Here is a 26746-nt window from a genome sequence, read left to right as displayed (position 1 = left end):
AATTAGCTCCTTTTCATGACATAGCTATTAATTTTTATTTTTTTTAAAACATAGGTCCATACACCAAGCCTGCTGTTACTTTGTAATTACTGACTGTATGAATTAGGCTACTCAGTGTCCTCTTTAGTTACCGGTGCCTGGTATATATTTCACTGGGAGCCTGTATGTACAAAATACACCGTAGCCTAATATGTCTGCTGTCATCTAAAGTTTGACCAGTGAATTACATAATATAGGGCCACGCAAAGCACTCCAAAATCACAATTGTTCTCTTGTTTTAAACATTTAATAAAAAATGTATTAAAAGAAGCATCTTCATATTTTGCGATAATTGCAACCCAGTGAAGTTTTTTTTTACATCTCCCCTCCTCCTTCATCTGGTGGGGGGGGAAGGGGGGGCATATTGATTTGTACCTTTCTGTGTTGCTCGGATTAAACATTCATACACTTGTTCTCAGCACGCAGTCATTTCTTGAGCATGCATCTCACACTCAGGAAGATGTGAGGGGGGGTGCAGAGTAAAAGAGGGAGGTAAAAAAAAAAAAAAAAAAAAAGGGTGGGGGGGGGGGGTGAAGCATTGTAGCGACTGAACTGACTTTGTCTCAGGAGAGGAGCTCCTTCAATCTGATTATTTGGGAAGGACAAAGTGCTTTTGTTGATGAAGAGTCGCTGTGATATCTGGGAGTTGGGAAATCGATGGGACGCACAGAGAACTGGCTCATTGATCCTGGCCCCGGCATTGACAGTCCATGGCCTGGTTAGCTATGCGAGAGGATGAGGCAAAACAAGCTCCTTGTGAAAGTGTTTCAGTCTCTTTACAGCGTAAAATGCAGCACCGTTATTGGTATCATTTGTATTGACAAGCTTGGCTCTGGAATGATTAATAATCACCCGTTCCAAAGTTTGAGCAGTGTGTGTATGTGTCTGCACGCATGCGTGTGTGTGGGTGTGTGTGTGTGTGTGTGTGTGTGTGTGTGTGTGTGTTACAGGTGGATGTTTTATGCACGTTTGCCTTTTTTTATCTCTTTTCAATTCCCCTCTCTCGTTCTCTTTGAAAGTATGAGGCAAACTTTGAAAAATAAAGTAAAAATGAAAAGATGAATAAAAGTAACACTGCATATTTTGTAGCAGATTTCAATGCAGGATAAAGAGAGAGAGAGAGAGAGAGAGAGAGAGAGAGAGAGAGAGAGAGAGAGAGAGGGAGAGAGACTCAAATCACTCAAATGAGGGCCTCTCATTATTGGGCCCGGGCGTTGTTTGTCCAGGCAGCTTTTTCCTGGCACCTTGTTAGAGATGTCCACGGCTGGTAATTGGATCCGTCTTGCCATTAGAGTGGAGCCTGGGCTGACAGACGCTCAGACCGGAGAGACGCTTAAATGACAAATGTTCTCTCTCCTTCTAAAAACCTGAGTGTAAAGCTGTGACGTCTCGTTATCGTCTCTCAGACGAGGTTTGAGGGCGCTGGCAATCAAGCGGGCTGCTTAAATCGACGAGCCTCCAGCGCCTGGGGAGGTGGGGAGAGGTGAATGACGCCTTGAGAAAGCTTTAAGTTAAAAACAAAAAGGATCCTTTTTTGTGGGTGTTTGGTAAAAGCAGCGAGAGGTTTATTATTCTTTTTAATCAAGGGGCATCTTCACCTGGGTGTGAGCAAATATGAGTGGAGTTACCGCCATAACATCCACTGTGGACCCTAACAACATGCACTGATTCAGATTAGAAGACCATTACAGGCACAATTATGCAGAATCATCTAACATCAGACATTTGTTTCATATCCAAATGGTTTCCAGGAGTAATTATTGCATTTTGTTCTGATGATGTAAATATCATGCGGTGTTTTTTTAAGAGGGTGCTTATAATGTATTTAGGATGCCGTGTGATCACAGTTTGAAGCCATGCTGTTTCACATTTACCCAGTGTTGTCCAATAGGAAGTATTCTGTGCATGTAGTAAACGCTCTAAATTGTGGGTTTGTCCCCCCTTCCCTCCCCTTACAAAATCATGCGTCGCTTGTTGTTACATGTAACATGTGAGATCCCAAAAGTTACTTAGTTGAGCTTTAACAAAACCCATAGTCTTGCACACGTACATACTGGGAGAGGATAAATAAACTCTGGGTTGTTTTAACCAATTACAATCGTCTTGAGCGGCGGCTCTGCAAAATAGTCTCTGGAACTAACTTGTTTTGGTGGAACATTTGCACCCCGCAAAAGAAAATGTAATGTGAGCTATTTAAATTAGCTGGATACATGGTTATACGTAATTTGCTCTTACCAGTGTATCGCCGTGTGTACTTCGTCCACAGCGAATCCCAGCAACCGGTCCCAAAACGTCCCAGGTAGAGAGTTAATGCCGTAAACTTATTCTTTGTAAATCTTTACAATTATTCCCCGAAAGAACCAAGCACGCCTGCCTTGCTTCATAATCCAAATCTTCTTCAAAACTTGCTATTTCTAGAGTGTAGCTTGCTCTCGTTCCCTACAAATGTCCTTGTCAATTCTCAAATATGACAAGAAAGACATGCTTTAGTTTCACGGCTCAAGAATCTTCTATTCATCAGTGAAATGCAGTGAAACAAGCTGCTTTCGTTTTTGTCTTACTGGAGGCAGATGAACAGCAAGAAGGAAAGGGCTTTCCAATTAAGTATGTTTGACATTCGTCAAACATGCGCTGGCTCAAGACTAGACTCCCAGATCCTGTACAAGCATTTCAATATGGTTCATGTCGGACCCCAGATTGTTTTTAGTCAAATAAACAACTTTAAGACTTTTAAGTGGCATGGTGTGTTTTCTATGTGGATCATTTTGAGCTTTTTATGGATTAACTTCACACTGAGAATGAATTTGAAGGTAACTGAATGTAAAATAACATCTATAGTGTATAATTACCTGAAAGTATGAATATGTGCTGGCTTTGGTTTGGCTGCAATGCCCTATATTTACATTTCTATACTACTAATATGCTCTTCCAATTGTGCTTTGAAAGGATTGTAATACATGCCTGGATTAAGGTCCCTGGCTGATTTTTCTACTGTAGCATACGTTTAATTTATGTACCCATTAGGGCTGTACGGTTTATGTTTTCATGCTACAATCCACATATCATGCAGTTGGAACCACTACAGGTACATATACTCAGTAGTAGGTCATATTTAGTATGAATAGTGTGAATGTGAGTATGTGATTTTGAACACAATTTCAGACACCAGAGACTGGAGTTTGCATCCAGAGTCCCATGTGTGGTTAGCTTTAGACAATAGCAGCACTTTAGTTATTTTTGTTTAGATTTAATGTTAAAGGTCCTATGACATGCTGGAAGATGCCTGATTGGCCCATCTGAGCTTTCATTTTCTCAAAGGCAGAGCAGGATACCCAGGCCTCGGTTTACACCTATCACCATTTCTAGCCACTGGGGGAACATAGGCAGACTGGGGGAACTCATATTAATGTTAAAAAACGAAAGTGAAATTTTCATGCCATGGGACCTTTAATAAAGTTAACATGGTATGACAAATGCTTTAAGTCACTTTTTACTTCTGAACGTCCGACCAAAACAAGGGTCTTTCCCTAACCTTCACCAATTGCCTGAACATAACATAACATAATAACATAAATAATATAAAAATCATGCTTTCACTTTAACTCAGAGAAAACTTAAAAAATCTAGGTGCCACAAATTTCCAGCAAAAGCACTTCCATTAAAGCACTTGAATGCAGGTCTGTCTGAGTGTAACAGGTGTAACATACATGTACCACCACCACAAAAGCTCATTTCCTGGCAGATGTGTATCCTCTCCAAAAACAAAAAAAATGTCCGAATCACTGCACTAGTAACTCCATCTGGAAAAAGGAAGGTTAAGGCACATGTTTAGTAGGGATTAAAAAAGTAGAGTCTGAAGGGTCCCTATGTATCAGACGACCCTGCTACAGTTGACATATTGGCAACATGAAAAATGGAAAGTAAATGCAGAAACACATGAACAGACAGATGAAAAGCAGGTGCATGTCATATTTACATATTTACTTATAAACCCAAAGTAGAAAACATGGAGAGAAAACCTGCAGCAATGATTCCTACATGTCTTTCTTTTAAGTATGGAACCAATTGAATGTGTCAGAGAAGAGACATCAGGACTTCTCCAGATATGATTATCTTGACTTTAAGTGTAAATATGGCGTGCACAGTCATAGATGACAACACAGGTTGTATACGTTCCCAGTCCAAATGATCCAGCCTGTGAGGAAGCACTGGAGGTAAAATAAAAACACACAAAGCATTCCAAGTGGGCTTTGCATGATGTTCGTGTGAAGGTTTGAGAGGCAGGTCTGTCTGAGAAGCAGGTATCCAGTTGGTCCTCTTCCTCCTGTTTATCTGTTGTTATTGTCTCCTTCGACTAGCTATGGTTCGGATTAGCATAACTGACAGGCTTGTTTACATCTGCTGTAATTAAAGCGGTGCTGTAAGCCATGAGTCATGGCTCCATCTGCACTATGTCATCACATGAGAGCGTGAGATGTCTATGGTGAAGAGAAAACAAAGATAGAGAGCCGGCTGTTCTCATGAACCATTCATGTATAGCTATGAAAGGTAATGCACCCGTATATACTCCATGTATTTATGATTGTATGCACCACATTGGCTGCTGCTGTGGAACACCACCAAGATCTGCACCAGGTCGGTGTGGGTAGATGGGTCCTAAAATACAGGGCTTTCAAGCGGAGGAGCGGAGTTCGAGCCCCTGGAATAAACTAAGGGGAAAACACAAAGTTGAACAATGACTATTAAAAAAACACCTTTCTGTTCCCATTACTCAGGGTAATCCACAGCACACACTGCCACAGTTTCCACAAAGGGACTTTTTCTATTGTAGAAAGTCTTCCTAGTGAAATCTGACAACAGCAATGTTATATGGATTATCCAGAGTAACCAAGACGTGGATTCTACAGTAGAAAGAAACTTTCTGTGAAATGTAAAATAAAAAACATTAACATTGTGTGCACTACAAATTAAATTCCATTCACCTTCATTGTATTGCAGAAATCAGATATCTTAAAATATGGACAAACTAAAACATAACTATCTGAATGACTAAATACCATTAGAGGTTACTGAGAAAACATGTTTTCTTTCTTCTATTAGATTTTAAAAATCATAGTAATCTTGGTTTTGTGTCTTTTCTTTTGGGGTTTTCTTGTATATATGTCACGGACCGGCTCTTTCCAATGGAGTTGAACTTTTTGAAGCGGCAGACTCATGCTTTTAACTGTTGAGAAGTCAGCCCAGTAGACCATCCATCTTGTTCCCCTCCTGGAAGGTCTTTCCTGCTCTGCGACATGCACACGTGCAGCGTTAAAAACCCCCCACCCTCATATTGTGTTTACTGAGAGTGGGATACGCAGGGTTGACAAAGAGGGAGGATACATGCGTTGCACATACAACTGGCTTCATTTACATGCACACACACAGGCACACTTCTTTCTTCCTGTAGGAGGGTAAAGTGAAAATGACACAGCTGTTATACTGAACTTTAACACTTACTAGATACTACATTTATTATAGTAAGTGAAAAGTGAGATAGTTGGTCTGTATGAGTACATGCAAGACAAATTATTTCTTTGGCACCCAGAAAAGGACCATATGTGTAGAGTATACAAGCAGCTCATAATGACTGACAATTAGGTTTCTTGTTGGTCCGTGCCCTCTCGTGGCTGTAGAAATTAACGCAGGAGCAAACAACGAAGTAAGGTGACAAAGAGCGCCAAATTCTAGGTAACCTTCACTCAGGAGACTGAGGATTCATGTCCTGTGTGAAACAAAAGTCAATTGTCATTTTGAAATCAACCGAGTTTTACCTTTTACGGACCGTAGTCCGTGACGCAATGAAATCTGTGACATCGCGTTATTTCATCTTTTAATTAGTTTTACATCATTCATTTTAAGCCAATCCCTGATGTTTGTCAAATATTTGTTTCTGTTTCTGAGCCCATGAGGACAACAACACTGCCGGCGCATCCACATGGCACAAGCCTTCGGTGATCGCGCATCACTGCTTGTTCACACTGTTGTAACACGGAGGATAAAAACACATGATGGACTCCTCAGAAGGGGAAATTATCTTGTCATTTTCATGGAAATGGCTTGAATGTGATTGATAAAAAAATAGCGATAGCTTTAACGTAGCTAGTTCCATTTTCACATTTAGTTTAAAAAAGTTCGCCCTTTACGTTAAAAAATATATTAAACCGCCACCATGTGGCAGTAAATAGAACAGTTGTATGTGTCGTTTTGCGATTATTTGATAAAGTAACTATAATGTTTTAGGATGTATTGGTTTATTAGATTTTGAGCAACAGACAGGAAAGAGGGGAGAAAGAGGGAATTCCATGCAGCAAAGGGCACCGGGACCTGACTGGGGCCGCTGCGGTATGGACTCAGCCTTAATGGTTTCTCCATACAAGGCGCCCCCATACAAGACGATTCGTAATACATTTTACATTTTCAACTCGCTCCCTTTTTGTTCTTTTCTCCTCTTCCTGAATCAGCCCCTTTCGCATCCCTCCCTCTCTTTTTCTCTCCCGCAGACTAAAGGTAATTCTTGCGTTGCGCTTCTTGTTGTTGCTATTATCTGCTTTATTGAGCACAGTGTCCACTGTGCACAATTCATGGCCATTTCCATAAAGCAGAGGGGACGGGGGGAGATATTAGAGGAGCAGCAAATGACTCATGACTTAGGAAGGAAGAGGGGAGGGCGGGGGGTTGTTGGGCCTTGGGGGAAGCCAGACTCCACTTCTGCAGTTCTACCTGCTTCTCTTGTTCCACAGCGTCTACGCCACCCCTTACGCTATTTTCTCTCCTCGACTCCCTTCTTCATCTGCTTCACCTCCTCCTTGGGATACTACCCTCCCCCCTCTCCCTTTATCCTCCTCGTCTCTACTTCTGCATTGCAAACTCCAACATTAAATTGTGATGGATGAAGAGCGGAGGGCATTCATACAAATCAATGACTTTAGTGTATGTGTCATTAGCCTGCACAACGCAGCCAGCGGTCAGCGTCATAAATCACGCCGTGATCGGCTGTCTGCCGTCCCGCGCTGCAGCTGCCGCAAACTGCATGCATTAGCCCACACCGGTGTACCGACCCAAGCTGCTTACTATAAAACAAGTAATAAGGCGAGGGGGGGGGGGGATGGAGAGTTCCTTTGTGGAGCTTCCACTTCACGAAGGATAACATGGAGTCTTTAGTGACTCAGTGAACTATAGCTGATGACTCGGCTGCACTGCATTATGTGCACCACTACAGCCATGTAATGGCGTTACAGGACATTTAGAACTGAATGCATTTTGTTTGTTTGTTTGTTGTTTTTGAGTGTGTTTGGGGGGTGAGACGGTAGATGCATCATCTGCATGATACATGGAAACGTCTTTCGCAAAAAAATGTGTACACTGTCAAATGACCTGGCTCACGTGGTAACAACAAAGAGGGAGACAACACCATGTTAAATGTTCAAACAAGACTTTATTAAATCAGGTTGAACCAAATTAGACCACATTAAATAACGTCCCTGTCCAAATAACGCCCCTTTTTTGTATTTCTTTTCAGTCCGTGTTTGTGTTAGCCTATTTTCTTTTTGTCCTTCCTGTACTTGTGGAAAACGTCCTTGGGTTTAATGAAAGGCGCTATATAAACCTAAATTATTATTACGTTGGTTGCTACAACAAACTCTTATTGCAACGTTACCAGGTTTAGCTCACAAGACATCCAAAGTAGGCTAACATGCACCTGTAACATGTTCTCTTATTGTAGCGATGCTGTGGTTGGTTGTAGCGCTATCCTATTGCGTGCAGAGGGAATCTGAAAGACAACCGTTTATCCCGCCCCTCGGATTGATCCCATCCAATGGTGAGTTCCCAGACCCAACATCTTGATGTGGTTCTGGCTTGTCAGGCTAGCACACCAGGCCCAGGTGAGCTGCGTTACTCTAATTAGTAACCTAAAGATTGGAGGCACATGTTAGAAACACACAATGTCCACAATGTCAACAGCAGAAAAACTCCAAAATGACACCGCAGGGGCATCACACCACACATTAGACTATAGCTCCGGAAATGTATTTAACAGGCAATGTTCCCATTCTACCTAAAAAGCTAATTGAAATGTATTTGTCACATACACAGTACAATGAGCAGTGTACCTGTTCTGGCTCAATAAAAACAATAACAATAAAATCCATAAAAATAATTATATACAACACAGTAGAGCAGGGGTCTTCAACATTTTTTAAGGCCAAGGACCCCTTAGGTGAAAGAAGAGACAGTGTAGGGACCCCTTACACATACATTTGTTATGGTGCATACAACACTAACACTAATTGATGTATTCATATTTGATTATGTTAAACATACATACAAGCACAGTGAATCATTGAGCTTAACTGTATCTGTGCCAGTCAGCCTATCATCAATGTTTAAATTGGAGAAGAAAAAACCAAATAGGTTTAGAGAGTTATGGCTGTTGATAATAGGTTGGGCTTGTTTTTAGGTATATTTTCAGACATATTTCATCTTTTGGAATTTTTTTTATTTTTATAATTAAACAACAACTTGGTGCCCTCAGTAACTCTGAGGACCCCCTTAGGGTCCCAGACCCTTTGTTAAAAAAATTTCTGCAATAGAGTATTTTTACTTTACTATTCAATATGTATAGACACACCATCTATGACACCACGCTAATGGCACAGTCAACCAATTAAGTAAAACATTTTACATAAACACTTAAGAAACTCAAGATGCATAGTAAAGAAAAAAAAAATGTTTTAACTCCTGCGGTGGCCATATGCCAAAATTAACATGGCTTCCAGTACGAGTATCAGTGCTATCGTTATTCTGTATATTGTATGAGATTAATAGTGTAAGGAAATGTTTACAGCGTAGGCTACATCTTCATCTTCAACAGGCTTTCAAATCTGCCAGCAGTCGCGAGTATAATCTTCCTCCTTGCATTCGTCACGGTGCCACTGAATGTAAAAGCGCGAGAGGCGGACGTATGTCCCTCTTTGGCTAATGTATTTTAAAGATGGAGGCGCTACATGGCGGTGACTTGCTCGTATGTATTCTGAATGATTCTGAATGGCAGATTCTACGCTTACGAGAATACTTTGATTAGTTGGTGGAAGTAATTACACATGAATGAGCACATATTTGTGATTGAACAAAGGGGTTAGAATCTGACTAAGAAGCCACTCAAAAAATTACAAAAAAAAGCTTTAATTAATTTTAAGCTTTTTTGACACTTTTGAATCACTTTTTTTAGCACTTTTGACTCTGGTCAATAATCACTCTGGTTCATAATTTACGATAACGCTGTTGCGATTGGAACTCTATGTTGTCGGAGCACAAAGGTTCCGTGACGCAATTTGAAATGCAAATAAACAGACGGATACAAATGTTAAAATATACAGTCATACAACTGTTAATACACAGATATTTCTCAGAGTGCACGTGACAAAACTGGAAATATTTGAACAAATAAAATCAATCAAAATCCAGCAATTAATAAAACTTTTACATGGAATGGGAAATAGCAATGTTACCACCTCAGTTTAAGAAATTACAAAATAATAATAGAAGCAGCACGATTTGGACTAGAGTGTTATAAGCTTCGACGGCGGCCTCATGCTGGCTCCTCTCCGTGGAGCCTTCCCCTGCAGCGTAGCTACATAAAAGTTTTTGAGTCCACAGCAAGAAGAAGATTGCGGCTAAAGGCATCATTAATCAAGGCTGGCGCTCAATTAATCAAAAGAGGAGAGTCGTAGTCCTGCGACCCTGCTATCCAAACCAGAACCTGGGTGTCAATACTATAGCCTCAGGAAAGCAGCCAGCCAGAACCGCTGCACAGTCCCAGTCAATAGAGAAGCCTGAAGATCAAGCTGTCCTCCCACACTGGTGTCCAGAGGTAGCAGTCACTGTCGCCGTCCACACTGTTATACGTCCCCTCGCCCAGCTGCAGCTGTAGGTTAATAAGAAAAGCTGTGTTATTCACAGTGCTGGTTATAAGAAACAAAACTTTTGTGACAGTCTCCCGTTTTTTTGTTGATTAAGTACTGGCCGCAGGAGGTTGTAAAAAAAAAAAAAAAAAAGTTAAAAAACAGAAACATAATGAGGTGATTATCCGATACTGCAGGAATGATACAAGTTATGCTTGAAACAGTTGTTTCGTGTAATGATGTTTAATAGCGCTGTGAGAAAACATAAATGAATCATATGAGCAAAGGCTGTGTTAAAGCAGACCTGTACTGAACTATAGCTTTAATTATAAAAACACAACTGCCCATTTGTCATTTCTCTGCAATGGATATAGATATGTACAGTACATAATGATGCATCAATTGGGATATACAGTCGCTGGCGGGCAAAAACATTTTCAGAAAATGAAAAAAAGGCAAATTTGAAAGAAAAAAAAATGTATTGAGCTATTTACCTTCGACAAAGTCAGACAAAATTGTCTCGTGTGTTTAAATATTTGTAAAACACACACAAACACACACACACACACACACATATATATATATATATATATATATATATATATATATATATACACACACACACACACACACACAGACATCTTTGCTAAAGATGTACTTACTAATTCACTGTTGAAATAACAATGAAATGCTGCGCTATTGACTTTAGACCAGGTTTTTGTTGGTCAATGGTGCAATCACTTCCCACTGCCTCAAGATAGCAATACACCCAGAATTCACCTGAACACACCTCCCTGTAAGACCAGCACGCCCATGGGCACAAAGACGGGTGCAGGTGCATTTGCTATTTAAACGACACGGGTGCTGGATGGGAAACTGACAACCGCGTCGGTCTTAAACTAGCAAAGACGCTCGCGTCGGGCTTTGCGCTGCGCTGGGTGCGAGATACGGCCAAATGGATCTAAGAGGCAGGCAATGGCATTAGTCACCCGGCCTGTATTTATCAAGAAAAGTTCAGTTTTACACTTCAAACAGCTGCCTTTCTCTGTCTTTTAAATCAGTTTATCAGGGGAAAAAAAAATAAAGTTTGTTTATTCAAGCCCAATTGTATAAATAAAATAATCGAGCTCTGCACAATAACTAGCCAAGTGCATCTCATGGGAGACACTCTGCATTTCATCTAAGGAAATTAAAAATAATCATCTATTTATGAACAAAGAAAAGACTTGTTCTTCCTTTCTGAGTTTGTTTTACAATTCTCTGTCTTGTAAGAAAGTCAAGGAATCAATTATTTTTTATTCACACCCTCTTTTCTTTGTGAAATTAAGTGTAAGTCACTCATTTACTTGATATCTAGACATAATTTGATCTCTAAAGACTTGGGGGAAGGCTGCTGATGAGAATGTCTTGTTTTAGCTCTCAACATCAAGGCTTTTCCAACAAAAGCCCAGCTCCATCAAGACCTCATTAATATCCGCCTTCATTTGGAAGCAATTGGCGACCGTGGCCGTGTGACGACTACCCTTGTTAGGGACTTGAACACTTGATTTGGGGGCCAGCTTTCATGGCTCTTAATTTGACGGACTTAGGTGTTCTGTTTTGTTGTTGTTGTTGTTTTCCCTTGAATGCAGCAGAAGTGTTGGGGAAAAGCCAAACGGATCCTGATAACCTGCTTGCAATTGTGATCATTCTTACAACATAATCTGCAGGATTGGATTTTTTATTTTATTTTCCACATAATGTCAGACATTTATCTGTTGATTTTTTTTTAACTCATCTTACCATAAGCCTCTATGCCACCCCTTGCACCAACCTAGTAATTAATCAGCCTCTAATATAATCTGTAGATCATACATTAAATTGCCTTTTCTGATAATATAGTACAAACTTGGATTGTCTTATGTTAAAGCTGAATTGTGTGCTCAATTGTTTCTTAAAATATAATCCAGTACCATTTTAAATTCCACAAAATGAAAAAAATGCTTTCACCTCATCCAAAACCCGATCATCTTTTTTGATATATTAGCCTATATATTTTTCTATTAGTGACTTTCAGATTGCCATTTTTTGGGTGAATGTATTACCTTAATCTCCAGCCGTGTCACAGAGCATGCATTTAAATCTATCGCAGGCACTATCTCTTTCTCTCACTACCTCCCTCCCTCTCTTCAGTCCTGGGGTGATATATGGCCATTGACACCATTAGACAAAGGTATTATTAGCAGATTAGGCTGAGCGCGGGAGCAGGGATAGGGACGCGGACCTGGGGCCATGTTTCTAAAGATGCCGGGGCCCGTCGTTGGAATAACCCAGCAGCCCCCTTAACCACCGTCCCAATTTACAGCTGCATCGCACTCCGCACACACAGCGGGTCACGGAGGACAGTGAATAAATATTCTCACATTATCTCCACCGCTGGAAGGGAGCAGAGAACAAGCAGGCCCACAGGGGATATGGCCGCCCCATTGGCCCTAAGACTGGGAGGCTCTGGGAAACACAGAAGGGGCGTAATGGGGGTTGTCAATGAGAGAGAGATTTTCAAAAGCAGAATGGACCTGGTGTATTACGACGTCTGCCGGCTGGTTTAAAGTTCTAGGGTCCTAAAGCTGAAATCTTTAGTATAAAAAAATATTTAATTTAATGTCTTCTGCTTGGTTGAGTTTTACCAGACTGCTATATTTACAGGGGTTGAACTTGTCGTTGACTGTATTGGTATTTATTGCCATTACTCTGGCTTTTCGACTGATCAACAGGTAATGATAAGATATGCAGCAATGTGCCAAAGGAAAGAGAAGACAGGGACGAAGAAGACTGTGAGCAAGTAAACATGGATGTAAAAAAATAAAAAAAGCCTAAAATACTTTGTAGTAAAATGAAATGTTTCATGAGGAAGAAGCTCAACACTTTTGACAAATCACAGTGAGTTCAAGGATAAACTGGCTGCATGTAAAATATAACATTTTCTGAAAAAAAGCACCTACTGTATGTTGAATATGCCTACGGCCATTGCTCTCATGGTTCAATGCATTCTCAGTAAAGGGTTTGTATGATATTGTGTGCAAACGTATGCGCAGCAACTCGTATGATATCTTATGAAATTACTGCGACTGGTCACGTGATGGTTAAGTTTAGCCACATAAAGATGACTGTGAGCTGGCTACCGGTCACCGTGGGATGACGGTCGTGACAGCCTCATGACAGTTGAATTTATCCACAAAAAGGTGACTTTGGAAGGGCAACAGTTAAGGCAACAGTTAAGGCAACAAAACAACTGTTTAAGATTACAAAAAAGCCGGTCCCCTTAAGTCAGTGGTTCCCAACCTGGGGTCCATGCACCCCTCAGGGGGGCGGCAAAGATCACAGGGGGGTGCAAGTCTTTATCTGGTTTGAGGTTGAGGTAAAAAAATATTTGCACATCTTAAACAAAATTATGATAATACACTAGAATTTATAATGTGTACAAAAGTCGGTATAAAAACTATATGTTTTTGTTCTCGCTTAAAAATAAAAAAAAAGGTGCTGATAACTCTGTATCAAAAAAGAAGGTAAGGCTCTATCTCGAGAGTTTCCTCAACTTCAGTTTCGGCAGGGCGGGGGGGCTCAGCTTTTCTTAGACATGAGTAAGGGGGGCGCCAAGGAAAAAAGGTTGGGAACCACTGCCTTAAGTAACACTTCCAGGACATAAAGGCTACATTCACACCACAAGCGTTAATGCTTAATTCAGATTTTTTTTTTTGCTCAGATCCGATTTTTTGTTTGGCTGTTCACATGACCTTTTAAAATGTGGCCTATATCAGATTCCAGTGTGAACCGTTTGCGGTTTCGAAGTGACCCGCATGCTCAAAAGAACAATAACAATGACATCAGACGCAGCACGCTGTTGCACTAAAGTTAGGGAGGTTATGGAGGAAGTAAGTATTTTCACTTTAATTCCAAAAGTTTGTGTAATGGCAGCCGTAACATTAATGAGCAGGTGTTGAGGAGGAGAAGAATGATGAAAAAGAGAGACAAATTGGCTATTTTGGCCTTTTGCAGGCTTATGGCTGCAAATTCACTATTTAGGTCTGTGTGGATGCAGAGTTTTTAATTTTACTGTCTGTGTTTAGTGCTAACACCCGCTGGCACATAATTGTAACAAATATCGATGTAGATTTAAGTAAAAGTCACATAAAATCCGCCTTGGTTGTTCACGCTGCTGCCGCATAGAAAAAAACTAAATAAAATCAGACCTGGTCCGATTAAGGACCACATATGGAAGTGGTCTAAAGCCGATTTGAAAAAATCTGATCTGGGTTAGATTTGAGTGTTCACACTACTTCTGAAGAAGTCTGACCTGGTCACTTGACCCCAAAAGGTTTGGGCCACTTTTGCCTGCAGTCTGAACGTAGCCAAACACTCATTTCCTGGGTGACTTGTGTTTTCCCCTTAACTTCTTCCAGGATGAAAACTCCGCCCCCCCCCCCCCGAGTGATTTGGCCACATCCATCACGGGGACCTCCTCCCTATGCAGATTTTTGTGGTCTTGTACAGCGGCAGTCAAAGTGGTGCATACAGTAATACATACATGTAATATAAGAATTACAGTGCATTACTTTGCGTAGCTATAGGTACAAATGGCTCATGAAAACAGTATGCATGGACAGGAAAAACACAAGCATATTGTTCAAACTCTAAAATAAGAAGTGATAATAGGAAACAAACTACTGAGATTACACAATCTTATTGTGCTAAGTAAATTTCTATTCTTCCATCAAAAAGACAAACATAATTTCACTAACATGTGATCCTTAGAAGACGAAGGCTCTCGAAGCTTTGTTTTCAATTATTTCCAAAGTGACATTTTGTACATACAGTTTTGGCTGACAGCAAGTGTGAAAGTCTCTATTCCTTCCTTTCTTCCTCTCGCTCTCTTTGTCTCCTTGTTTTGCTTTTATCCTTTTAGTCCTGAAGGAGCCTAATGAGTGTGTGCAGAGGGTCTCTCTCTCTCCCTGCCCTTAAATCAGTAATTGGTTTCAGCGCAGAGACTGTCAGGAAATTAACACATCACACGGTGACAGCTGTTCATTTTTTCAGCGGCATTCTTTGTCACGTGAATGGCCGCTGATTTGCCAGAGAACATCACAAATGAGTGGTTGCTAATCAAGGGGCCACTCTCAGGGGCAGAGTACTGCCCTCAGCTTCCATTCTCTCTCTGAAGTAAGTAAGCAAATAAGTAAGTAAAGAAATAATTGTGATGTTCGGTGTGTGTGTGTGTGTGTGTGTGTGTGTGTGTGTGTGTGTGTGTGTGTGTGTGTGTGCGTGCATCAGCTCACAGGTGGGTGGAAAGACAGATTGTACTATGGGTAATACTGCTACAGTGTTTGCAAAGCCTCACAAGTGATTCCATACATGAGCAGGTTAGTTATCTATCTTAAATTTGCAGATGCCCATAACAAATTATTTAGTTGCTGTTATACAGTATCTGGAAGTATTAGTGTGTACTCAGATCCTATACTGAAGTAAAGGTAGCAATACCACAGTACTCTGTTCAATGCATTCTCATCAACGGGTTCGTATGATATCGTGTGAAAAATGATGCACAATAATTTGCATGCTATCTTACGAAATTACAGCGATGGTCGGCATTACAGTGCATTACCTTTCTTAGCAATACTGTGTGTACAAATAGTTTCTTCCATTTAGTCTAGTTATGAACGACATGGATCAGACATGCCTGGTGGAATCTAGGGGTTATGTGAAAGGGGTCGCTCGTTGGTTCAGTCTCAGTAACAATTGCGCATGTACTTGCCATATTATATTTCCATTACTATACATGTATTCATTTGTTAATTCACCCTCATTCATTCTGGTGCTGTCCTCTCAACAGAGAAGGTCCTCATTGATCAGGTCTATTTGCATGATCACTTAGCCACTGATAAGACCGGCGTTGTATCAATGTGATAGCATCAATGAAACACTTGAGTTCATACCAAGGTTACATGAAGATCTTTCTTTGTAAGGTGACTTTACATTTAGATGTGTTCAGTAGTAAATTGTTGGCATGATCAGGAAGTAATCTAACTATATTGACTGGAGGAGATAAGTGAGGAAACAGATAAAACTTGATTAACTGATAAAGATAACTTCCAGAAACAGACAATCCTGAACTGTTGTATGCTTTGTTGGAATTTAATTCCTTTTACTTCATCTAGGCTACATACATATGGGGATTTCCGTTATTTCCCATATATTTTGACAACCTAAAGTGAAGAGGCATGACCCTGTTACATTCAGGGCACAGAGCAGCAGAGACTGTTGCCTTTTTACCTTAAGTTACTGTATCACATTCTCATTGGAGAAACATTGAGACATATGGTCTTTGCATCAGGTTACTGCCCTGCATACACACTGAATAATCAATGGTTATGAAACTTGGATAGCATCCTCTGGTGGTTTCATTCCAATTAAAGTTGCTCATCAGGCGCATAGACCAACAAAGTTGCGTTGCATTTGGGCCCATAGAGAATGACATTACAATCCATGGACCTGCAGAGCATGTTTAGTTTGACATTTATTTATTGAAGAGGAGAAACCCCTTGAGATGAACCATCTCATTTTCGAGGGGGTCCTCTAGTTCAGGTACAAAAATTAACAGTGACCTTACAGCGGCCGACAAACAGAAAACAGAAAACAAAAAACAAAACACAAAAACAAACCAACAATAAAAAACAACAACAACTTACTTTACAATAATAGTAAGTGTAAAAATATATAATACATAACTTATACAAACAAGACATTCACTCATACAAGACTCTCCAAAGGTTGCTCACTCATCCCTCAACAAAGTAAACACATAAACTATGTGAAATATAAAATATATATGTACAATGTACCATGCTTAAAAAAGGTTTCATTTAGTCCCGTTTAAGGGTATCAACTCTATCAGTGGTAACCACTCTAGAGCCGTAGTGAAGTAGTTGCCACCAATAATGCCCCGGCATCTGTCCTGACCTGTACACTCAAACCAGCACATAGATCACAAAAAATTAAAAAGAAATTAAAAATAAATAAAAATGAATAACAATTGCATATATTCTGAAGATATTGAGCTAGGGCATTTTTAAACATTGGAAAGGAAGTCAAAGAACGAATTGAAATTGGAAGGTTATTCCACTCATAAGGTGCTTTATGTTGAAATGCATATCTTCCTATTTCTTTATTTATAGGAATGAGAAAATAAATTTGGTTATTGTGTCGCAAGTTATAAAATGAACTAAATAAGATTAGATATTGTTTTAAATAGGAAGGATAGTCCTTATAAATACATTTAAAAATAAATTGTAACCTATGAAAATGCCATCTATCTGGTAGAGTCAGCCAGGACAGTTGATGGTACATTTCACAGTGGTGTGTTCTGTAGGGGCAGCGGAGAATAAATCTACACAGGCTATTGTAGGCAGTGTTAAGAGACTGAAGGCAGGAGGCTGTAGTATTTTGATATACAATATCGGCATAATTCAAAATTGGCAATAAAAGGTGAGAAATAATTCTTTTTCTTAAAACAGTTAATTGATTGGTATAAAATTCTAAGTGAGCAGTTGAGCTTATTGGTTATATTATGTACATTAGTGCTAAAGGAAAGATCAGAGTCAAGCCAAAGGCCAAGATACTTGACCTGCCTAGTAGGTTTTATGGGAGTTTGATCAAGAAATTTAATTTTTTAGTGAATTTTCAAATAAAAGATTCAGCTTTGTTTGAAAAAGCTTTGCATATGATTTTGATTTATTAAGTAGAAGCTTGTTGGACAATAGTCACCGCTGGACAGAATCAAAACCATTTTGTAATGTAGTACTGATCATAAATATGAGGTTTGGAACAATAAATGACCGTGTCATCAGCATAAAGTTGAATATTGCATTCAGTGCAGCTACGCGGAAGATCATTGATAAATATCGAGAAAAGTAAAGGCCCGAGAGAGGAACCTTGAGGAATTCCTCTGTCAATGCCAGTGAAATTAGAAATGCTGCCCCCAAAGGACACACACTGACGACGATTGTGCAAATAAGAATTGAACCAAAGCAAAGGAGAAGTAGACAGACCAACAGAGTACAATTTGTCTAAGAGTAGATAATGATCAACTAAGTCAAATGCTTTAGCAAGATCTAAAAATAATGCACCTGTAGACATACGATTATCAAAACTCGAAAACACATCATTAGTAAATTTTAGAAGTGCTGTAGTAGTAGAAAAATATTTTCTGAATCCAGATTGGCATTGAGATAATAGGTTATTGTCAGATAAATAATTCGATAACTGGAAAAAGATTATTTTCTCAAAAACTTTTACAACACTATTGATGATTGAGATGGGTCTGTAGTTATTAATATTTTCAGGATCGCCACCCTTGTGAAGTGGGATAACTTTGGCACATTTCCAGGCTAAGGGAAATTTACAAGAAGAGAACGACAAATTGAAAAGTGAGGCCAATGGCACTGCAAGTACATGAGAACCAATTTTGATAAATTTATTCTCAATGCCATCTGGACCAGCACCACTGATTGAGGACAGTTCACTTATGGCCCTTTGCACATCAGCTGGACCGACCTCTGTAAATAAAAAAGAACTGCCTGACTGGGAACAATGGACCGGATCAAGTTAAAAAGTAGAAGTTTGTATTTGTGGTGCTAGGGAAAAATGCATACTAAAAGCATTAGCAATGGTAGCTGGATCATCTATACTTTCATTATTCAGATTCAAATTAGTTGTAGCCCGCCCAGATCTCCCAAGTACTTTATTAACCTGCTTCCAGAATCGTCGTGGATTTTTTAAAATCATTCGTTAGACAATTTCTGAAATAATTTGGAGTTTCTCGTTTGCATAGTACAAATGTTCCTTAATCGTTTGTATTCTTCCCAATCAGCAGTGTATTTTGTACGTCGAAATTTGTACCAAGCCCTATCCCTCTGTTTAAAGAGATTAATAAGGTCTCCATTTACCCACGGTAAGTGACTACCTTTAACTTTAACCGTGGTCCAAGGAGCATGCTTGTTTATAACATTCTGAAGCTCAGTATATAGAAAATTCCATGAATCATCAATAAATGGAATTAAATTGAGCCTGTACCAATTAATTTGTTGCAAATCATCAATAAATTGGTCACTATTGAAGAATTTAGTTGGCCTTATCTTGATAAATTTAGGAGGGAGACGTGGCTTCATAATTTTCCAAATACAATAAATCATGTGGTGATCACTAAAACAGTCTGGTAGAACCCCAGATTTAATTATTTGTTCAGGGTGAGAAACTAGGGCCCAATCCAAAAGAGATTTAGAGGTAAGAGTAAGTCTTGTGGGCTCAGTTATAAGTTGAGTCAAGTTTAAGCTATTAATCATATTTCTTTCAGTAAGTGCTGATGAAGCCAATTAATGTTAAAGTCACCCATCAATATCATTTCCGTATTAGAAACTAAGGAAGATGCAGTAGAAATAATATTTTTAATTGATTCAAGTTTGGGAGAGTTAGGCGTTCTATAAATATTTCCAATAATTAACTGCTTGTTTTCATGAAGAGTGATTTTAATAAATAATCCTTCAAAATTTACAGGAATCTCATTAGGAACCATAAGTTGAGAATTTAAATTTGATAGTACATAAGTGGCTACTCCACCTCCCCTCGTGCTTCTGTCCGATCTAAACAGTTTATAGTTGTCTATACTAATATCGGCGTCAGAGATGTTGCTGGTAAGCCAAGTTTCAGATAACGTAATAATATTTGGATTATTATAGGTCAGCCACGCTCGTAGTTGGTCGATTTTGGGGAGTAGACTTCTAATATTCAGGTGCATAATGTAAAGACCTTTACCCATATTTATCAGAGAAAAAAATAAATTAAAATACAGTGACTAGTGAAGAGATCTATGTGAGTACATATTGCAAAATAAAAAAAAGTGGGTGAGCGCCATGGGAGTCAACACACACACAAAACCATATACACACAAACACTCTACAAAAACAGACAAGTAAACATGCAAAAACATTAACAAAAGATATGAAACGAAAGAAAAGAAAAAGATCAGAGTCTCAGTCTGCTAATAAAAAATAAAAAAAGTCGTTGGTGAAGGCATGCGTCAAGTCGCAAAGCACCACAGTTTACGGCAAATAAAGATTCAGGAATTGAATGCAGGATAGGAGAGTTACAAAGTTAGTAGTATAATAAGTATAAGGAGAAATGCAAATCAGGACAGACCCGAACTAGGCAGACTTCATCTGGACATCCCGAATGAGCACCTCCACTTCGTCCGGAGAGTTGCAGAGGTGAGCTTCATCACCGATGTGGATCCTGAAGGTAGCTGGATACAACAGCGCGTAGCGGATCCCCCATCTCACGCAGTTTCTTTTTCATCGGGTCAAATAGGCGGCGTTTCTGCGTCAAACCGTGGCTGAAGTCAGGATAAATGAACACTCTAGAGCCTTGCTACATCAACTCCCTTTTCTCACGAGCGAGGCGGAGTATTTTAAGTTTGTCCGGAAAGTGGAGAAACTTTGCCAGTATGGGTCTCCAGGAGTGTGATGAGCGCGCTCAATCATCGGTGGAGTGGAAAAGCTGGCTTCACCGAAGAAAGTTGTACAACGTACAATAAAGCCGATTGTATCTGTACCTTCAGCTTGCTCAGGAACGTGCACAGGAGTCCTTTCGTGCACAACCTGGAACACATGGATAGCAAAAACATACTGAAAGAATTTTTTTATTTATGAAATACAATACTTTGTTAAATAAAATACCATACAATTAAATGTAAAAAAAAAAAAAATGGGGCCAGCGGGCATGATGTGGCGCGCAATCCTGATTTAAATTTTTTGTATCTATGATCTACAATTTGGAAAAAAGGGGGTTCTTTTTGCAAACTTTACGTGAGAAATTCAATAGGTCTATCAATCTCATGTCTGTTAATTATGGATCTGGATGTGATTAGCCTAGTTAAGCATAAAGACTGGAGGCCGAAGGAACCAGCTAGCCTGACTCTGAAAGTAAGAAAAAAAAAATGCTGTATAGCATCTCTAAAGCTCACTTTAACACATTGTTTTACGTTTGTTTTCATTTCATACACAAAGAGAAGTGTAAAATATTGATTAATGTAAACGTGTGGTTAAATGCTGTAACTATTTCCAAAGTGGTGTACTCTTCGGCTAACATGTCGCCCAAATTCTTTCCCGAGCGTTCTTCTTTGTGACATTGCAACATCACACTCAGCTTATTCTGCTCCTAAAACGTGTGCATATGGTGTAAAGCAAACATGAACATATACACATTTTCACAGCCCCATATTTTATTTTTATCTTTAATATTTTATTTTCGTATTTTTTTTTATTGTTTGAATTCTGATGAAAACTGTGTGTGCATATGTAGACTAGTGTGAGGTAGTGTGCACTTGTGTGTGCGCGCAAGCACATGTCTCAAACAGAATGAGAGAAAGTGAGTGCGAGTCCAGGACATCTTATAAATCCCTCGAAAAAGACAGCCGGATAATAGCCCAATTAACCTTTTCATTCTTCCCCACTCGTCAGAGAAATCCTTGCCCTCATTCTCCTTTTCTCCATAATAAAATTAACTTCTCTTTCTCTCCTTTCATCGTTCTCCACATGCCCACGAGATCAGAGCAAAAATTAAGGGTGCTTGACCCTTCACGCAATACGGTTTCCAACACACGTACAAAAATACCCAAGTTTTATTCCTCTGATGGGATTTTCTACCCTAACATCTCCTCTCTTTGTCTGCACTGACCTTATTTATGAAGGTGAGTACAGAGTGTGCATGGTCACAATACAAGGGTAGCGGGGTCAGGGGGAAAAGATATGAGGACACTTAAGGGAGGGGAGGGAGGGTTGTCTGATGGGGTGGCATTGTCAAGGGTTTAACACCCGCTGCTGCAGCGGGGGCCTTGAAACGCATTTACCATGTTTAACTCATGTGCCAGTTTAACTTCTGTTGCCGTCTTGCCAACAGTGCCATTGATTATTCCTCTACTTGTGTAAATGTCTGTACAATATTGCTCATGTGAATAACCATGTCATATATGCGTGCGTTATTATGTATTATCTTGCTGTTGTCCTGTATATCTTGAACGTTAAATGGTTGGTCCACCCAATTAATAAAAAAAGGAATAATTTGCTGAGGTGAACATAACAGACAAAATTCCATTCCCTCCTATGTATTAGGGGGCACTAGTCCGAATCAACCCAATTTCCGGGATAAAGACTGACATCCACATTCCACTCTGTGTGTTGCTGTTCTCATAATCCCCTTGCTTCAAGAAGAAACAACAAACTTCGAGCTAGCACACTTCATGCTGAAAATGGCAAGTTTTGAAGAAAATTTGGATTGTGCAACAAGGCAGGCCTGCATGGATCTTTCGGGGAATGAATATGTTTAGGGCGTTTACATTTTGGGAGCGATTAGCGGGAATTCTGTGGACGAAGTACGCACAGGGATACGCTATTAAGAAGGTTACTGTATTGTGTGAACAATGAACTTAATTTAATATTTTATGTGGCGTTTTCTTTTGGGGGTGCAAATGTTCCACCAAAACAAGTTCCTTCCAAGAATATTTTGCAGAGCCACCGTTGCTGTGTCCAGAGCTTACTGCCTCCCAAGTAGATTGCAATTGGTTTAAAGAAATGCAAACAAACCAGTTTTTTTTCCCCTTCTCCTATCCCAGAATGTATGTGTGATGTAGCCAGACCTTACTCCACAGCAACAGCACTGAGATAGCTCTGCCAATGCAAGACCAGGGTGGCACCAGAAAGGAATTGTATGAGATCGTCAGCAGTCGCATGGAAAAACATTTGCATGTTATTTTATTGTTGCTGTTGATTTTAATCAAACGGACCTCAGGAATGTTTTATCTAAATTCCACCTGCATGTCCACATCACCACCAGGGGAAGCCATAACCTGAACCATGTTTACACAAAGATTCCTGCAGCTGCAAATCACTACCCTGCCCCCACTTTGGACAATCAGATCACGTGTCCCTGCTTTTGGCACAGGTTCAGAGGCACAGGTTGGGAAATGCTGCCACCCAGGAGAACCACAGTAACATCATACATTGTGGTGATCACAAAGACAATAATATCATTAACCGACCAGAAAGCCTTGAATGAATGAAGGGGTGACGGCCCAACCAGAGCCTAAAAACTGCCTTTTGGTCAGATGACGAGGAAGCATACAACACCACCAGATTGAGATAGAAAGCTGGCATTAAGGAGGCAAAGCAGAGGCATCAGGAGAGACTGGAGAAAGACCTCAACACCAACAAAAATGTGGAAGGCGATCAAGAATATCACAGTCTACAAAAGCAGGTGCGCCCCCATTATTTGTAAGGCCAAATTCCCAGATGAGCTTAACACCTTCAATGCTCGCTTTGATCACCTGAACAAAGAGGCAGCTGTCAAGTCTTCCTCGCCTCCAGAGGACGGACCACTGTCAGTATCCACAGCATATGTAAGTAACACTGATGGCAGTGAATAGGAGTAAAGCGGCATACATTTCTGGCCCTGTACTAAGAACATGTGTCAACCACATAGTTGATGCCATCGCTGATAGGTTTAACATATCACTGTTACAGGAGAGTGTTCCCACCTGTTACAATGCAGCCACCATCGTCCCTGTACCTGAAAAAGTCTGCAGTGTGTCATTTAAATGACTACCGCCCTGTGGCACTCACCCCCATTCTGATAAAGTGCTTTAAGATACTGGTTCTCCAGCACTTTAAAAAGGAAAGTTGGTTGTTTATTTTAGCTTCAATGCAATATCCCCCATGGAACTGATTGGCAAACTAAACACTCTGGGCTTGACTTCACACTCTGCAACTGGATATAGGACTTCCTAACAAGCAGTCCCCTGTCAGTTTGGATTGGCGGTCACACCTTCACCACTCTAGTGTTGAACAATGGAGCTCCCCAGGGCTGTGTGCTCAGCCTCCTCCTGTTCATGCAGTACACCCACGACTGCAATTCCTGACATGAAGAGAACTGTTGTGAAGTTTGCAGAGATAGATAGATAGATAGATAGATAGATAGATAGATAGATAGATAGATAGATAGATAGATAGATAGATAGAGTCAGGTCCAGGGGACTTAGAAGCAAATTTCACAATACAATATGAGACTCAGGTTAACTTGGAACATAAAGTGTACTTTAAGAAATAATGTAAGGGAAAGGGGAGTGGGTCAAACTTAAGAATTACCATCCGAAATCCTTTTGCCTGTAGTCTTCTCTCAAGGCAGGGCTGTTCCACTACCCTGTGGGGTAGACCCAGCCCCCAAGAAAGATTGCTCAGCCTTTTCCGCTAATTGTTTTCAGTGGCCACTCGCAGTATTTCAACGAAAAAAAATCCCCCTGCGGCCCTGAAAGGATTTTCCCCATAGGCCACCATTGTAAAAGATGGATGTAAAACTGCTGCCAGAAAACCTCAAACTGCAAACAAGGCTGATTATGACGTTTTCTATTTTGATCTTTTAATTCATGGACTTTTTAATATTTGAAAAGACCGAGAAAAGTGATTTAAAAACCTTTGATGTCACCACAATGTCAAGTCTATGGGCTGACAGGCGGGGCCAGCTGGAGAAACACTACTGCACATATTCAGTGGGCTGCATATCGCGGAAGTAAACCCAAAAGCTTAGAAACTTTTTTGCCGTATGCACCGCTAAGCAACTCTCATAGGAATGAGCGGGGCTTTGCCTCAAATGCTGTATCCAGGGCTTATAATATATCCATGGGTAGAGCAGGGAGAAAGGTGAATCTTTTTCCTTTACCTCTGCGGGGACATCTCTTCTCCCCAATGGTGAGGGAGCTATGGATGCTTTTCATGGTCAGATGATCTTCTTCCCAGGCTCTTAGTGGAAGCGCTGGTGGTTTTGACTGCTTGGTCCTTTTTTCCAGACTTCTCCCCCCTGCTGCATGGCGCTGGCTCAGGAAATGCGTCCCCTGATTACCTGATGGGCTGCAGGTGTGACCAGTGCCTGATTACCTGATGGGCTGCAGGTGTAGCCTATGCCATGTGCCCAGTGGCTCCAACATATGGGGCGTTTCCCAATATGTGTTCTTCTATTGACTCGTGTTCTTGTGTCCCTGTGAAACGTCATTTCGTGTTGCCAAAGTACTGTCCCAATACACAAGTTCCCATTTCGCCAAGAACATTTAAAATTCCCGGATGTATTCTTGACACGCCCATTTACCGAGGATACATCGGTTAGTAACTTGTATGAACTTCGCAGCACCTGTATCCCAACATTCATTTCGGCATTCAATGATGGTTGGATTTCCAGTAGGCCTACATAGCCATATAGGTTTATATTTCGAATATAGGCAGTCTTGCGAAAATCTTTGCCGAATTGACAATTTGCTCCAAAGTTTTCGGAGTTTTCGGAGCTCCATAAAATGATGCGGCCGCCAGCTTACGCCTGCCAGGGCCGCTTACTCGGCGCTCGGACAGACCCACTCGGAGATCCTGCTGTAAGACGGAGGTCTTTTAGACCGGTCCCGTAAATAAGAGGCTTTTATTTCGCCGTTTCGGATTGTTTGTGTAAATATCACAACACATGTGGTTAACTGTCTTTTCGGAGTTAAACTCAACAAGCGCACACACACACACACACAGCGCAGCAGGCAGAGGAGAGATATACCATAGATAGACTGTATATTATTAGTCTATAAGATACACCCGTTTCTTTTCGGGGGAATTTAAATTATGCCATATGCTATAGCCTACATTATATTTTGTAGTTAGTTCATATTTTTGGTGTATTTGTTTTCTGATTTATTAGAATTGAGTTTCAGTCTTCATGATAAATGAACAGTTGTACATAAAGTGGTAACATGCTGAGTTTATCCACCCAGAAATATGACGTTGATGTTATGTAGACTAAAGGGGAGACACCAACCTTTATAATTTGAATTTCTAATTTCCATCTCCCTGGGCATATACAGTGCACTACAATAATATAGAAATGATAATTCCACATAACACTAATAGGAACACATAGGACACACCAGTGCATATGCCTATTTATTTGTTTAATTTAAACTGACTTAAACTTATATGCTAATAATAGTAGGGATCGCGTTCCACTCTTTTGAATGAGTAAGGGGTGTTTGAGCTAAACCATAAACAATAAAATTAAAGCTCAATTAGTTTTATTTTTCAATATTATTGCAATAGTTGTAGCATTATGATGTTTTCTTGTCCGGAGATTGTTTTAATACAAAGTGGTTATATTGTTGTGGTTTTTATTTCTAGCTGGTATTTTGGAGCCTTGCAGGTAGCCTCTGTGCTGGGAGTGTTGAGCGATAACAGGAAGAACGCATCGTCTCAAACTGTTAACAGCGTTTTCTGTGTTCTAATTCTTCCAAGAACAACCAGCAAGAACGCTCTCCCCAAGAACACAAGTCCGTAGTTTGCATTCTTGGTATTGAGAAACGCCCCTGAACTGGATAATACATTCCCTCTATCACCTCCCCCAATCTAAGCTTGGGGATCCGCCCCCTTTGCCGGATTGGCTTTGCTGTTACCCCTGGTTTGCCACAATATATATAAATTAGATGTAGATAACTTGACTTTAGTCTTTAGTATGGGTCATGCGCCCCAAATAGTGTATCTACAACTAATATATGCAATTTTATTGGACCCTCCTTGCCTGGTAAATACCCATGTCTTCCATGTTAACTCTGTGGATTGCACCTTTAACAACCAAATCAAACCCTGCTTATATAGTATTGTAAT

General features: G+C 40.2%; 1 long non-coding RNA gene across 1 annotated transcript; it reads right to left on the bottom strand.

Moving 5' to 3' along the window:
• Positions 1-9248: 9248 nt before the first annotated feature.
• Positions 9249-24900, bottom strand: LOC114561198 (uncharacterized). The gene is made up of 2 exons (XR_003693329.1): positions 24780-24900; positions 9249-10006 (listed from the first exon to the last, which is right to left on the bottom strand). It is a non-coding gene; the product is annotated as an uncharacterized LOC114561198 (long non-coding RNA).
• Between the last annotated feature and the right edge of the window lie 1846 nt (positions 24901-26746).

This window comes from Perca flavescens, chromosome 1, assembly GCF_004354835.1.
Source record: "Perca flavescens isolate YP-PL-M2 chromosome 1, PFLA_1.0, whole genome shotgun sequence".
NCBI lineage: Eukaryota > Metazoa > Chordata > Actinopteri > Perciformes > Percidae > Perca > Perca flavescens.
The sequence above is the reverse complement of the archived record's forward strand: the minus strand, read 5'-3'. Positions and strand labels throughout refer to the sequence as shown.